Here is a 14238-nt window from a genome sequence, read left to right as displayed (position 1 = left end):
TCCATATTGTCTGACATAAAGATTGTGCCTCTACTGTATGAATCCATTTCTAGGAACCTTGTAAATATTGAAGGGAGGGAGGGGAATGCATGCACAGATCCATCATATGGCTGGGAGAGATTAGGAACTTAGCTGAATGCAGGGACAGCTGGATATATTGCTAGTATAGCCAATTCCTGGAAGAGTATACAGAATTTAGAATTATTTTTTCAAAGACCTTTTTATTACAAAGATTTTGAGTAATATAGGGAATCATACATAGAAAATTGTAGTGCTATATGTTTATAGTGTATAATCTTAATGGCATTGTATATAACCTTGTAGAAATAAAAATAATAATAAGAATAGCACTCATTGAACGTAGTCTTCCATGAATTAACCCCACTAGTTCCCACCGAGATCTAGGAAATAGGTAGTAATAGCCCCATTTGATGTGTGAGGAAATAGAGGCTGAAGCCGTGGAGTTCATCCCTCCTGGATACAGCACTGTAGAGCTGAGAGTCACATTCAGGGCTCCCCTCAAAACCCACGCTTTCAGTGAGCCAGTTCACTGACATAAATTTATTTATATCAAAACTTTTAGAAGGAGTGGGCAGAATGAATATCGGACCATTAATATGCAGTGGTTAACTATGTGGTAAATTTGGCAACAGTTCGGCAGTTTTCTTTGTTATATTTTCTTTTATTTTCACAAATTTCTGCATCAACCATGTGTTACCTTAAAAATCAGAAAAAAATATTTATCTCACAAGGGAATCTTGTAGCTTAAACAAATAAGTTTACTCAAGAATAGTAAACAAATGACGCTATGAATCAGAGAAAAGCTGGGCAAATGCAATCCTAGAGTAAAGTTAAGTATGATTGGGTAATGAGACCTCATTATTTTCTCTCTATTTCTTTTTCACATTCCATATTATGCTGAGCACAACTTTTAGAATAGGAGAAATAAAGGGAAACTGACCATGTTCACAGGCCTATTGTATTTTCATCTCCCAGCAAGACAAACATGTCTGTCTACATTTGAGAGGCAAAAATCAAACTGGACCATGTCACAAAACAAAATAATTTTTTTTCCTTCCTAGGAAGGAGCCGTGCAGACAGGGTCCACGTTCATAATGGAACTGAAATGACTTACCTGGATGTGTGTGTTCTGGGCCCGGGCTGGGTGGCATAACCACGTCTCGAGGCTGCCGTCACGGAGGAAAGAGCCGGACGCCCAGGCTGTGTGGAGATCCTGCTCAGGCTGAATGAATGGAGCTTCTTTAAAGGGTTCCCTGCAGTTTGTTGTACCCCTGAAACCTGGAAAACTTAGGAAGTTCTAAGACATAGCGGGTGAGAGAGAAAAGGGCAGAGAAATCGAGCGAAAGCTCATGGCGGGAATATAGTTGTTGGCCGGCTGGGCCTGCTTCACCTTTTCTCCCAGAGAATGTCCACTTGGGCGTATGAGGGTAAGATTTCAGGGCACCACGAGCTGAGCAGCCCCACTTGTCTGCTCTAAGGCTCCTGGTCTCCCTGAGTAGGGTAGAAGGAAAAGGTTAGTTACTCTTGCTGTTCTTGATGTGTTTTGACTATATTGGGTGCCAAAACCAGTTCCATTTATGGTCTGTATTTTATTTTTTGGGCATATCTTTCAAAATAGGGGGGAAAGGGAGAAATGCCATTTTCACAGGCCTTCGTATTTTATTTTAAAAATAAAACTCTTTAGTGATGCAGAGGCACAGGCTGAAGCCCACCTCACTGGCCTGGGCTGATGTTGCCAACTGTCTCCGTCAAACACACCCAGAAGCTTCTCCTTCCCTTAAGCTCCTCCCTGTCTCAGAGCAGTGAGAGTCCAGAGAAGCGGAAACCTTTATAAGGTGTCTTTAGGGAAGCTGGGGCCTAACTCCAGGTCACCTGGGGCACAGATCACACCAGGTCCTACCTGGGGAGGCCCCATTAGGGTGCGAGAGAACCAAGGCCAGAGACTTCAGCGTCTCCTTAATCCCAATCGTGCATCCGGGAGGTGGGCGGCTTCTCTGGAACAGCCTGGAATGTGTCAGGACTGGTGGAGGCCAGCGCTTCAACCCCAAACTGTGGCTCAGCCCTGCTTGGCTGATGACTTTGGGTCGGGCATTTAACCTGGTGGAGCCAGAGCCGCCTGCTGGACAAGGTGGAGCCCAGTTGGGAGACATTTATAAAGGGTCCTGGCGCAGAGCAGCTTCCACGTGTTCCTCCCGTCCCCTCCTCTCCCGTGGAGTTCTCAGTTCCCGGGCTCCGGTTAAATTCCACTTGAGATAATATTTTCTCCTCCATCCCCAAAGTCTCCCTCTTAGCTCAAGTGTTGCTAACGTGAGCTATAGCTGGTCAGATCTCCCAAAGCCTTATTCTCATCCCCATCAAACAAAGCCGGATTTGCAGATTACCACGGCTACGGTACGATGCTCTCACATCTCAGAGTGAGCGTGTGGGGGGGTGGGGTACGAAGGACACCTGGCCTCCGAGGGAGGGAGAGAGTCACTTTCCAAGTCTTGGTGCCCCCTGATGAGTCGGTTCCCCTCTGGGCCTCAGTTTCTGTATCTTTAAATGAGAAGCGGGGCAGGGGAACCTCTGCTCTACCAACCCGGGAGGCTGGTGCCAAAGATAAAAGAAAAACATGCATGTGAAGGTCCTTTGCAAACTCTAGCACCTTCATTCCCCTCTCTGTATGCTTACAAAGCACTTTTAGTATAGTTGTTGGTGTCTTTTCGTAATTTCTGAAAGGACCAAAATGGCCATTTTCCTTGTCTTGATTTTCTGAGATTGAGCTAAAAAATAATTAACTGCTTCTCCAGTGATTCTGTGCCTTGGAGAAACTGCTGGCCTCTCTGTGGGTAATGACGATTGTGTTGCATGTACCCAACCCGGGCACAGACCTACCAACTAGGAGACTAGCATGAGTGTTGTGGGGTTCCCGCCTGCAACACACGGGCTCTTGGGGTATTTGAGGGCAGGGCCGGTGCTTTCCTCCCTGCCGGCACGCACACAGCGGGTTTTCAAAAAATAGATGTCTTAAAAATGCTATCAGTTTGGAATATGAATTACCTAGTCGACCTCTTTTGTTAGTTTCTCTCCTACTAGTTAAACTGGTCGTGTTTTATGTCAACTTTAATTCTTTTCCAAGTCCGCCTTAGTTTCATTATAACTCAGCAAGTCAGTCCCAATATTTTGTATACCTCCGGGGAGCTTGGCCATTACAAATTGGTATTTTTATTTTGCCTGAAGCTATTCCTGTACGTATTTTAAAAAGTGGAGATTTTAACCCGTAACAAACTGGGCAGTGTGGTTCCTCTGCAGGAGTGACATACATCTGGCCCGGTTGGCTCCAGGACGCTGAGACTGATACATTTTACAATCCCGGGACTGAACAATAATCTTTTCAGAAACAACAGCAACAGCAACTTAACTTACTTTTATCTCCACCTTTCATTTCCAAAAGAATTCTCAGATTTCTTTTTCTCAAAAATACGTACCTAATTAAATTATTTCTTATTTATTTCAGGATTATTTTTTAAAAATCCTTAAGTGGGAAGTGGCCTGAAAAGTAAATTATATATACACACATACCTGGGATATGTGGTTTGAGATTTCATGTTCTGTAACATGCAACACAAAGGATATAAGTATGGGACACGTACTTTGTTACTTAGTATCTGTTTACAGGGCTTCCATGCTGTGCTGGATACATCCTGGCTTGGGAGCAAGTCTCCTGTTCTTTGCTCTAAAGCCTTGGGTTTGTACCCTGGTCCTGCCAGTTAATAGATGTGTGATGTTGGGTAATTTACCATAGTTTATTGATTCTAAGGCAATAGTTTGATTTTAGCATCTGAAATAGAATGCATCTCACAATTGATGACATTTTACAATAAGAATTGTCAGCATATTTTTTTCTCTTTGTAGTACATAAATTAATGGCATATCTTTCAATGAATTTCACCTTAAATTCAATAAAATCCAGTAGCTACCCTTTCTGAACTTCAGTATCAATCTCTGCAAAATGGAAACATTGCTAACATGAAGCTGTTGTGAGAATTAAAGTAATTAACGAATTCAGTAGATTTGTGAGTATGGGCTCTCAGTAAAAGACACACTGTTATTATTGTTGCACAAACTTAATAATAGCTATAATTTAAAGAGTAGGCACTCTGCTGACCATAATTATTTCCATTACACAGATGAGAATATTTAGGCTTATAAGAGTTGGGTTATTTACCCGAGGCCAAGACCAAATTCAAATACAGCATCTGTCTGACTCTAAAGTTTGCACTCACCTCACTAATGTTACCTCATTATATATTAATATAAATACATTTTGTATTTCATATGTTATTCACATACAATGTGTAACATTGCTCACGGCCCACAGATCTGTGCTGCTTCTCTATAGCAAAGAAGGAGTGAGGTGAAGTCTCCAATACCCAAAGAACCCTTCCATTACAGTCTACTGACTGTACGGCTTTCAAATGAGGATATTTATTTCCAGGTACCTCCAAATGCTGTGGTTATTTAATCACCTCAGATACCTCCCAGTAATCACTCCGTATTGCATTATGCAAGTCAGCAAATTCTGCTCACTTTAATATACATGAGGAAGAGGGAGGGATATTTCTCACTGAAGGTTTTATGGAAAATTTTGCATTTATTGATTTTTTTTCCTTAAATCTTATTCTTAAATACACCTCCCATACACATACACAAATGCACACACATATATATGATGAAAATGATTGCTATGGCCATGTTTGTTCAACCTAACAAAAATATAGCATATTGACAACATTATCTGTCATTCCCACATTTCACCTGGAGTAGAAAACTGTTTGATCTCAAAAGCCCGCGGACTACATCAGTTCACAAGCATATATTTTATTCATGCACATTAAAATAAAGACAACCATATGCAAGGGTTTCTACAACTTGGGAAAGGGAAAAAAATGAAACATGCTTCTGCTTGCAAAGCTTTGCATGGTGGCTACACTAGCAGTATTCACGCAATTAGCTTTTCTGCATTTCTCTGGATCTCCTATATTTTCAATGATCAGCACAGATTCAACAGCTTGTGGAGCTGGCAATGCCCTTAACGGTCACCTCTTCCCAAAGGAGAAAAGTGAGGGTCCAATAATTTATGGACTTTATGGCATCATATGTTGCATTCTGTACAGGTCAAGACGAGGACAAAATGTTATGTCTGGCAGTTCTCAGCCAGAGTCCAGGTTCTGAAAGGGATAGTGGAATCTTAGGGAAAACATTTCATCTTTTCAGAGTTTTATTTTGTCTTCTGGAAAATGGGGACAGTAGCATTGACCTCACAGGGCTGTTGCAAGAACTAAATGAGATAACATCCATAACAGTGCTGGGCACTATTCCATATGCCTGTTTGTTTTATTCTAATTTCCTCGTTCTTCATTTCCCTGCTGCAGAAACTGTGGCATAAAATGACACATTTGTGACAGATTCCTGGTGACTGTGTAAACCATAAAGATACCTGGCTGTCTCTTTCCTTTCTCTTCTATTCAGTAAGAATTATCTATTGCTGTTGGATGACACTTTATCTTCAGCAATCTTGGGAACCAAAGGCAGCATCTACCCCAATTCCGGTCTAGGCAAAGTGTGTGAAATCTGGCAATCCAGTGTCTGGGGTCCTGTCTGAAGGCAGAGGGGGTTCAGTTGCAATCCTGTGATTTCTGGGTCACCAGAGTAAATGTTTCTGCCTCAGAGTCCCTGGCTCCATGTGTCCGGCAAGGCAGGTCTAACTCAGCCAATTTGGAAAACATGCTTTTGCGTGTTTCTTTTGGTCTTTTCTTTCAGAGAGGAAGCACACTGTTTGTGGAGGAGGAGGAGACAGCTCAGAGAAGTCTCGTTATCAGATTGGGTCACCCAGCTAACAAGGAGCAGAGATGAAATCAGAATCCAGATGGAATGGAGACCCCAACTGGCCACGTATTATGCTATGCTATGCCCATGCACTCCAAGTTTCAATATGGGAAGGAAGATGCATGCTCTTCCTTAAGAAAAATTAGGTCAATGGAAAAATTGGGATAAGGACTTGTGGCAGTGAACATGACCTTGAGCAGAGAACTCAGCCCCGAGTTAGAAGCTCTATAAATCCTTACCGTGGTGGTTATTTGCTTACTGGCTCTCAGCCCCAAAGAAACCCTTCTATGCTCTGTTCTCTGATGCTGGGCTGGACTCTGTGAACTGCACTTCCTGGGCTGCTGAGTCCCTGGCTTCCTGTTGAGTTGCACCAGGGGGAGGCACAGGAGAGAGATAGGAAGGTGGGAGGAGAGAGAAGAACATAATTCTCCATCTCCCTTGTTCCTCATCAGTGTTGGTCCAGCAGCGACAACCCGGTCCATCTCCACCTTCTTTCCTCGCTCCCGAGCTTGCCTTTTCATGGCTCCTCAGATACACACAGCAGCCGGGGGGCCCCTGCTCAGGGGTCTGCCCCTCTGGGCTTCCCACCACTTCCCTCTTGTTCCCTGACCCTGCAGGGGTGGCTACCTAGTGTATAATCTGGTTATGTCTCTGGGTGATACTAATTTCCTACTTGTTCTGTCAGTTTATCAGCTCCTCACCTTAAATCCTCGCTGTTTGAGATACCTAGTGTGGTTTCTGTTTTCTGAATCCTGGATGATGCATTGTTTGAATGATAGGATGCCTGGATAAACATACACGGCCGAGCAGGATTTATTTGGTCCTCCAAAGGAGCTTGCCACCGGACCAGAAGGATGGACCTAAATTCCAGTGGGATATAGAAAGGTGTGAGTGCTGAAGGAGCTGTGAGGCAGGTGCCGTGGGGCAAGATGGAAGGACAGTTTCCAGAGACTGGTACCACTTAAGTGCAAGGTTTGATTTCACTGAAAGATGGTGTGGATTCTGCTGAGAAAGGGAAACGAGTGAGTTTCTACAGGGTCTTGAAAACAACTTACCACAAGTAAGGATTTTCAAAAAGTCCCCTTGAACCAATTTTTGGAATGAAATGGAATATATATCAACCCCTAAATACATAATTTCCAGGTAAAAGCAAATGTTTATTGGGCACTTAATAGGATCAGCCCTTTGCCGTGTTGTAACCAGCTCCGTGAGCCCCTATATGATGTTTTTTATAACCCTCTCCCTTAGCTAACTACTGAACCCTTTGAGTTGTTTCCCAGAAATGATGGATTCCAGCTCCTGGCCTCAAGCGATCCTCCTGCCTTGGCCTCCCAAAGTGTTGGGATACTAGCTGTGAACCACCACACCCCTGAAATGATGGATTTTTCTGCAGGACAAATAGCTGAGATTCTGAAGCCCCCAGGGCAGACTTCCTGATGCCAAAGTTCACCATCCCCCACAACCTGCCCAATGCGTGTAGCCCCTTGAGAGACACACCATGACCTGCCCCAAGGCATGTGGCCCCTCCTTTAAAAGCCCAAGATATCCCTTAGTCAGAGATGGATTTGAGGCTGCTTCTTCTCCTGTCCTCCTGACAAGACGTCTGTCATATTAAAGACTCCTTTCTTCCTTGGCAATCCTCAGTGTCTCAATAATTGGATTTTTGTACAATGAGCCACTAGACCTAGACCAAAACTCCCCTGTGGTTTCGACAGCAATGTTTGGTTGTGACATGGACTCATCAATTTAAGGCTCACTCCGGGCCTCCTTTGTTTCAGAGAAGACAAAATTGAGGCTTAAACAACCGGAGTACCTTGTGCAGAGGGTACACAGGGATTCTAACCCGGGAGTCTGCATTCGAAGACATTATATCACCTGCACGGAAAGGCGTGAATTGTTATCAGAGGACCTTGGTACAAATCCCACTTGTACCCCATTGGGTAAGTCACTGCCATCTCCCTGGCACTGGTTTCCTTCCTTAGAAAAACGGGAATGCCCGTGTGCTGCCGGGAGGTGTGAAGTCCAAATGGATACCCACCATGGAACCACCAGGGCTTAATAACTCCCTGGAATAGTTTTATCTTACCAGACAAGGCTGAGAACCCTATAATTTCACACCCATTCCTTCACCCTGAGTCCCCACCTTGAGCAGAACGAGCCGTAGGTGATGCGGGGCGGCTTCTCTGTGAGTCCCTGATCCGTGCGGCTGCTCTGATGCTGACAGGGCTCTAACCCACTTTTGTCCACGTGGCAGTGGCAAGGATTAGTTGCAGTTAACCCTGCCCAGGGGACTCCCTCTGTGAAGATCAGCCTCCGTTCCGCGCTGCCCAGGGGCACTGAAGACCTTGGTTCTGCAAAGGTGTTTAGGGTGCTCTCAAGAAACAGCGGCCACCAACGTAAACATTAAGGAATCCACAGAGGGAAGGCGGCCTTCTTGAGTTTTCTGTAACTAAGTGTATTTGTTTCCAATTGCTGCTATATCAAATTACCACAAATGTAATGTCCTAACACAAATGCATTCTCTTAATAATTCGTACCTGGAGGTCAGAATTCCTAAATGAATCTAGCGGCTAAGTGAAGATGCCACCAGGGTTGGTTCCTTCTGGAGGCTCCAGGAGTGAATCGTTACCTGCCTCTTTTAGCTCTTAGGGGACTCCAGCCTTCCTGGGTGGCCGTGTCACCCTGCTTCTGTTGTCACATCACCTTCTATTGCCTTGACCTTCTTGCCTTCCTCTTATAAGGGCCCTGGTGATGACAGTGGCCCACCTAGATAATGCAGAATCATCTCCCCGTCTCAAGATCTTTAGCTTAATCACACCTGCAAAGTCCATTTTTCCATGTACGGTAAAACCTATATCCATAGATTGTGGGGATTAGGATGTGAGCATTTTGGGGCGGGGAGGGCATTACTCAGCCCACCACAGTAAACTCAGTTTCTATCTGGTGCTCTTCTCTCCCTAAAGATAAAACCCCAAACCTTTCTTCTTTAGAGTAAGTCCAGTGGGTTTGGGGTCTTTTCCCTCTTCTCCCTGGGGTCAGGTCTCAGCTTCACAGGTAACAGCCCTCCAGCGCTGGGACGGTGGTCCCTGGCATTGCTGAGCCGGCTGCACTCCCAGCCACGGTCCCACGGCTTTCACCCTGCCCCAGGCCTCTCTCCATACCCCTCTGCTCTCTGAGTCACACCCCTGCCCCATCTGGTGACACAGGCAAAGCATCCATGCTCCTTACCCCAATGGGGAGTGAGGGGCCTGGGTCCCCACCTGCAGCCATGTCCTGCTGTCCCAGGTGAGGGGGGCTCACCACCTCCAGGCACAGAAGGGTGCTGGGTTCAAGGCCTCCCTGTCCTCACATTGCACAGACCCGCCAAGGAGTCCTATTGCTCTCTCCCATAACCTCACATCCCATAGGGATGCGGCAGGTACAGGACCCTTCTCTGGGGTGTACAAGGGACCTCACCTTACCATTTTCCTCTTTTGGTTTCCTTTCCCTTTCCTGCTGCAGTAGGTTAATAGGCTGCACCACAACTGGGGGGCTTGAACAGCAGAAATTATGTCCTCACAGTTCAAGAGGCTGGAAGTCCCAGATCAAGGTGTCAACAAGGTTGGGTTCTTCTGAGGCCTCTCTCCTCGGCCTGTGAATGGCCACCTTCTCACTGTGTCCTCTTACGGTCTTCCTTGGTGTGCGTGTCTGTGTCCTAATCTCCTCCTGTCATGTCGGATCAGGACCACCACCACGATCTCATTGTAACTTGATCACCTCTTTAAAGGCCGTATCTCCAAAAGCATTGACATTCTGAGGCCGTGGGGACCTCAATATTCAACACATATATATCAGGGGAACACAGTTCAGCCCATAACACCCACAGAGGAGGTTCATTATTATTAATTTTTAATCTTAGGGTAGAGACAAGACTGCCTGATCATCCATCTCTCTAAATCTTTCCTTTAACTTACATCTAGATGACAGTTTTTGAAACTCAAATGCCAAAACTTTGACGTCTCCCTTCTCTGGGTCTGCTATGACAGGTCTTCTCCAAAGTAATGGGTGCCTTCCATCTGGTTGCTTGTGTGGGCCTGAAAGGTCTCAGAATGCAGAAGCATGTATAATGTGAGTGTGGGAGTGTGTGTCTGTGTGTGTGCCTGAGAGAGAGAGAGAGACAGAGAGAGAGACAGAGGAGAGTGGAAAGTGCAGAAATTGTGGGGACCACATCAAATAATTCTTGAACATATTTTCCTGCAAACTTAGCAATGGTTCATTTGCTTCCCACTCTGTGTGAGACACCATGTAAGCCTCACAGTAGCCTTGCACATTTGTACTATTAGCCCCATTTTACAGAAGAGAAAACTGAGGTTCAAAGAGGGACTTGCCCCAGGTCTTATGTCTATTAAGGCAGAGATAAAATTCACACTCAGGTCTAGCTGACTTCCAAACCTTCTTTGTCACTTCTCTTCCCCTCCACATGGTGTAGTGGCAATAGTGACAGTGCTAAATTCTTTGAGCTTGACAGTGAAGCGTCCCAAAGTCCCACACTCAGCTTCTTATGCTCTCACAACATCATTCACAAAAAAAGGGATGAGTAGGAAGCAAGGAAGGGGCCAACTGTGATCTGAGCATGAAATTAACGTCCTGTGTTAGGTGCCCTCATTATAATGACATTTTCTCATTCGTTGGATCCTGCTAATTTTCAGAGCAAATCCACGTGGCAGTAAGTGTGATTCCTACCTCCTGGATGAGCAAACCCAGGCTAAATAAGACACCTGGTGTCCCCAGTTAATAACTGGAGAGACTGGTGTTTACCTGTCTGAATTTCAGACAGGAGGGAGAGGCTGGTGCTCCGCTCGGACCCGAAGAATCAATGGGTTTCTTCCTGCAGGAGGTGGGAGCTGCAGAAGGATGAGGAGGGCCAGGGGCACCTCAGGTTGCATCTTCTGCCATTCCAGAGTATGCCCAGGATCGCTCCTCTGCCAGAGTGGTCAGTAATAAAGATGTTTCTTTGTGGCAAAGTTGCCACTTTAGTCACCCGTCTCTGCTGGGTCTGCTTTTGGCATGCGCGTGGGTGCACGCAAGCGCGCACACACACACGGCCTACCCTTAAACAATAGAATGATTTTGATACATCTTTTAACTAACCAAAAGTAACATCTTGACAATTTTAATCGACTAATTATACACTCATGGTCATCTTGAAAAGTACCCATTTTGGGTCTTTATGTCTTGACAACTGTAAGAGTCCTCAGCTGGAAAATTGGGCTTCAGACAGAGAATTTCAATTACTCTGACCTTGGGAAGTTGAGAGCTGGGATTTCCTTCCCACCGGGGCCCAGCAGGAGCAGAGAAGAGCCCTGGGAGGACAGGGGCGGCTGCCTCCAGAGCTGGACTCGGGCTCCGCCCTGCTTCTGTATGGAAATAACCAGGCAGAACCCAGGGAAAGGCATCGGAGTTAAAGAACAATGCAGATGCCATGAATGTCAGCTTCCTAGAAACTTAAACGACCTGCCTCCCTGCTTTCTTTCCTGTGTTTATACCCTCACGATCGGAGATTTTTCTGCTTTTTTCTTATCTTTCTTTTTTCTGTCCCCTCCCTTTTCCCTTCTCCCCTACCTTCCTCTTCTCTTCCTTCCCCTCCCCTTCCCTTCCTCTTCACTTTTCTCCTTGGTAAGAGTGTTGGTTTGCTAACACGTGCTAAGGACCTATTTAGTGTCAAATGATTTATTATCATTTCAGCAAATTCTTACAGAAATTGAAGAGACATCATCCCCATTTTACAGAAGCAAAGCCTGAGCCTCTGAGAAATAAAATAACATGCCTAAGGTCACCTACCCATAAGTCACACTCCCTGCTGAACCCAGCTCCCTGTAACTTCAGAACCTCCTTGTGGAGTGTGTGTGTGTGTGTGTGTGTGTGTGTGTGTGTGTGTGTGCGCGTGTGCGTGTGTTTGTCGGGGGGTGTCTCATACTTTCTTCCTCTCTTCCCTCCAAGCCAGAGCAAGAGGAAGCTCTGCTGAGGGTGGGGTCCAGGCCACCCCCGCATCCCCGTGCGACCGTGGCTACCGGCAGCCTGGCCGCAGCTGTGGGGAGTGTTCAGGGATAGCCCAGGCCTCTGCCTGGAACACGTTCTCACAGGTAAGGCTAGCAGGTGGCTGAGCTTGGATCTGGGGTCTCACCAAAGTCCTCTCCCCCAGGTTCCTGGTGCTGAAGGCAGAGCTAGGAGTGGAGCCAAACTTGGGCGGTTGGGCTGGGGACACACCCCTGGCCAGAGGGATGGGACAGTGATCCTACCAACAATAGGCACCAGACAAGCACTGTCTTGTATGAGGCAGAGCCTGGACACTTCCCTGAATAAATGCAAGGCAGTTTCCTGAGTTAGAAATGAGAAAACAGAAAGTTCTAGAAACTTGCCTACCTGCATACTGCCTGTCAGATCTTCTGCCTTGTCATCTATGTCGTTTCTACTCTATCAGACATGTGACTGACATCCAAAGACCCCACTTGGCTCCCATGTGCCCCTCACAAGCTGTAACTCAGACAAGTACCTTCTCTGAGCCTCAGTGTCCCTATATGTCAAAACGGTGTTAGAAATTCCCGCCTTGGAGTAGTGTTTGGTGAACTCGGGAGGACACTGCATGTGCAAGAGGTTTCTGAGCTGCAAAGGCGATAGCTGTGCAGGGGTCATTTCCAGCACTGTGTTCAGCCGTAGGGGCATCCCCTTGCCTCTCTGAGAGGGGTGGGACAGGACGTTACTGACCAGTCACTCGAGCTCACAGCACGCGGCTCTGGTCTGTGATGCTCAGAGGAGTGAAGGGAGAAGCCTGGAGACGCGCCGCAAGCCAGGGCCTGAGGACGTCCAGCCCCAGGTCCTGAGCTCTTGGCTCCGCTGCTCATCTGGGGGCCTCTTCTCCCAGGCCTCCTTAGCTGCCATCTCCTACTCCGTCTGTCCCACCCCTGCAGCACTTCAGCACGACACAGTTGGTGTCTGGAGGCTGCCACGTCTACACTGCGAGCTGCAGTTCAGGACCCCAGATCTCGCTCCAGGCTCCCGGGGACACTCCTGCGGTTTTCCATGACTTGGGAACCTCACACAGAACAGGAGCCGCGGGGTCCTGGCCGTGGAGGAAGAATGCTTTCTGATGTGGCCTTGACCCCATGCCCACGGGCCGGGCAGCTCGTCCAGCCACCAGGCTCGGGTTCCCTCACTGCATAAAGGGGTCATTGTTTCCTGGCTGCCCCACCAGAAACGCCTCAACATGAGCTGAACTTCAGCTAATAATCAGAACCAGGCTTCGGGGGGCAAGAGGTAGAATGACATGGTCTTTTCGACTTAAAAGAAATCCTTTAGGTTCATATTTGCCAAGTTATAAAGAAAACCTCAGATCCCTTTCACCCCGCTACCCCTTTGCCCAAGCACCAGCCCCACCTACCTCTATGTTTAATTTAATTTTTATTTGTGATACACAGGAAAACGAACCCGCGGCTGTCATGCTGAGTGTCATTTGGCTTCGGGCGCAAACCACTGCATAGCTTGGCCCAACACCCGGAGATGCTGGGCCCAGAATCCGGGGCTGACACTCTCCGGATCCCCTTTGACTGGCAGCCACTGAGTTTGTCAAAGGACTGCCCAGATCGTGCTTGGCTCAGACGTGCGTGAGTCACTCCTTTCCTTCTGGGGCTCAGGGGCTTACATATGGGTCTGGAGAGAAAAGGGCACAAAGCAGGAATAATGTAAGGCTGAAGCCTTCTGAAATCTTCTGCATGTCGCTGCTCACCCTCCCTCCTGAGCTACCTCACGCACTGATCTGCCCTTTCTTTCCTCTCTGCTCAGTCTCAGCCCTCCTGTCTCAGTCTAGCTGTCACCACTGATTGTGGTAATGGACCCAGTTTGCTGAAGCCTCTCTGTGCCCAAGCCCTTAGGTGCCCACCCACACTCTCGGGACCGGGCTGTGGGGCTTGGTTTGGTGAATGAAACAACAGCACGTGTGATGCAAACTAAGACCTAAGTATGAGACCTAAAGAATACTTATGCAGTAGGGCTTGCCCAGGGAACTCTGTGACTGGTATGCAAACAGGCCTAGACCAACCTGCCGGGAGGAAAGAGAGGAAACATGGAGAGAGATCCAGGTTACCCCAAACAAAACCCAGCCCTGACCAGCCAACATGCCAGCTGAGCACAGAATTATGAACAGGCAAGTTCAGCCTGGCCTCTAAGACCTGCCCAGCTAAGTCAGTCCACACTGCCAACCTGAAGACTTATGAGCTAAGTGGCCACTGTTTTAGGTCAACAAGTTCTGGGTTAGTTTTTTACACAGTATTTATAACAGATACACTTGGTGTATAGAGCTTGAAATGACTGGCC

Source organism: Lemur catta, chromosome 1 (assembly GCF_020740605.2).
Source record: "Lemur catta isolate mLemCat1 chromosome 1, mLemCat1.pri, whole genome shotgun sequence".
Lineage (NCBI taxonomy): Eukaryota > Metazoa > Chordata > Mammalia > Primates > Lemuridae > Lemur > Lemur catta.
Note: the sequence above shows the minus strand (reverse complement) of the source record.